Source organism: Lampetra fluviatilis, chromosome 4 (assembly GCF_964198595.1).
Source record: "Lampetra fluviatilis chromosome 4, kcLamFluv1.1, whole genome shotgun sequence".
Taxonomy (NCBI): Eukaryota; Metazoa; Chordata; class Hyperoartia; order Petromyzontiformes; family Petromyzontidae; genus Lampetra; species Lampetra fluviatilis.
In genome coordinates, this window is record NC_136278.1 from 16,189,750 (window position 1) to 16,192,249 (window position 2,500).

Consider the following 2,500-nt stretch of genomic DNA (forward strand, 5'->3'; position numbering starts at 1 on the left):
AAATTTTGACTTTTTTGAGTGCACGTGCAAATCTGCTGAAAAAGCCTGTGGAAGTTTCACGGCGTTCGTACGATATTTGGCGACGCAAAAATGAGCGATTTCCCAGCTCGAGAGAATTCGGCGCGAGAGAAACGATGCCCCGTAACGCACATGAGAGCAATCCGGGCCAATTTCTCCCGTTTGATGGGGTCTATGTGTAAAAATTTTGACTTTTTTGAGTGCACGTGCAAATCTGCTGGAAAAGCCTGTGGAAGTTTCACGGCGTTCGTACGATATTTGGCGACGCAAAAATGAGCGATTTCCCAGCTCGATGGAATTCGGCGCGACAGAAACGATGCCCCGTAACGCACATGAGAGCAATCCGGGCCAATTTCTCCCGTTTGATGGGGTCTATGTGTAAAAATTTTGACTTTTTTGAGTGCAGGTGCAAATCTGCTGAAAAAGCCTGTGGAAGTTTCACGGCGTTCGTACGATATTTGGCGACGCAAAAATGAGCGATTTCCCAGCTCGAGAGAATTCGGCGCGAGAGAAACGATGCCCCGTAACGCACATGAGAGCAATCCGGGCCAATTTCTCCCGTTTGATGGGGTCTATGTGTACAAATTTTGACTTTTTTGAGTGCACGTGCAAATCTGCTGAAAAAGCCTGTGGAAGTTTCACGGCGTTCGTACGATATTTGGCGACGCAAAAATGAGCGATTTCCCAGCTCGATGGAATTCGGCGCGACAGAAACGATGCCCCGTAACGCACATGAGAGCAATCCGGGCCAATTTCTCCCGTTTGATGGGGTCTATGTGTAAAAATTTTGACTTTTTTGAGTGCACGTGCAAATCTGCTGAAAAAGCCTGTGGAAGTTTCACGGCGTTCGTACGATATTTGGCGACGCAAAAATGAGCGATTTCCCAGCTCGAGAGAATTCGGCGCGAGAGAAACGATGCCCCGTAACGCACATGAGAGCAATCCGGGCCAATTTCTCCCGTTTGATGGGGTCTATGTGTAAAAATTTTGACTTTTTTGAGTGCAGGTGCAAATCTGCTGAAAAAGCCTGTGGAAGTTTCACGGCGTTCGTACGATATTTGGCGACGCAAAAATGAGCGATTTCCCAGCTCGATGGAATTCGGCGCGAGAGAAACGATGCCCCGTAACGCACATGAGAGCAATCCGGGCCAATTTCTCCCGTTTGATGGGGTCTATGTGTAAAAATTTTGACTTTTTTGAGTGCAGGTGCAAATCTGCTGAAAAAGCCTGTGGAAGTTTCACGGCGTTCGTACGATATTTGGCGACGCAAAAATGAGCGATTTCCCAGCTCGAGAGAATTCGGCGCGAGAGAAACGATGCCCCGTAACGCACATGAGAGCAATCCGGGCCAATTTCTCCCGTTTGATGGGGTCTATGTGTACAAATTTTGACTTTTTTGAGTGCACGTGCAAATCTGCTGAAAAAGCCTGTGGAAGTTTCACGGCGTTCGTACGATATTTGGCGACGCAAAAATGAGCGATTTCCCAGCTCGATGGAATTCGGCGCGACAGAAACGATGCCCCGTAACGCACATGAGAGCAATCCGGGCCAATTTCTCCCGTTTGATGGGGTCTATGTGTAAAAATTTTGACTTTTTTGAGTGCACGTGCAAATCTGCTGAAAAAGCCTGTGGAAGTTTCACGGCGTTCGTACGATATTTGGCGACGCAAAAATGAGCGATTTCCCAGCTCGAGAGAATTCGGCGCGAGAGAAACGATGCCCCGTAACGCACATGAGAGCAATCCGGGCCAATTTCTCCCGTTTGATGGGGTCTATGTGTAAAAATTTTGACTTTTTTGAGTGCAGGTGCAAATCTGCTGAAAAAGCCTGTGGAAGTTTCACGGCGTTCGTACGATATTTGGCGACGCAAAAATGAGCGATTTCCCAGCTCGATGGAATTCGGCGCGAGAGAAACGATGCCCCGTAACGCACATGAGAGCAATCCGGGCCAATTTCTCCCGTTTGATGGGGTCTATGTGTAAAAATTTTGACTTTTTTGAGTGCAGGTGCAAATCTGCTGAAAAAGCCTGTGGAAGTTTCACGGCGTTCGTACGATATTTGGCGACGCAAAAATGAGCGATTTCCCAGCTCGAGAGAATTCGGCGCGAGAGAAACGATGCCCCGTAACGCACATGAGAGCAATCCGGGCCAATTTCTCCCGTTTGATGGGGTCTATGTGTAAAAATTTTGACTTTTTTGAGTGCAGGTGCAAATCTGCTGGAAAAGCCTGTGGAAGTTTCATCCGACGAAAAAAGCACGTTCTCGAGAAAGCAGGAGAGCTAAGTCATTCACAAATTAGCTGGATTTGGCTTGTGGTTCGTTTCCCAAGTAACAGAGCGGCATCAACCTTTAAGTGCACGCCAGTACATCCCCGTGGGATACAGGGGGTCTCGGCGGACTTTGCTCGGGGGAAAAACGTCGAGGTGAGCCGCCTGGCCATGCTGTTCATGGGTCTCTCCTTTTTAAGTTTCGCCTGCCAATT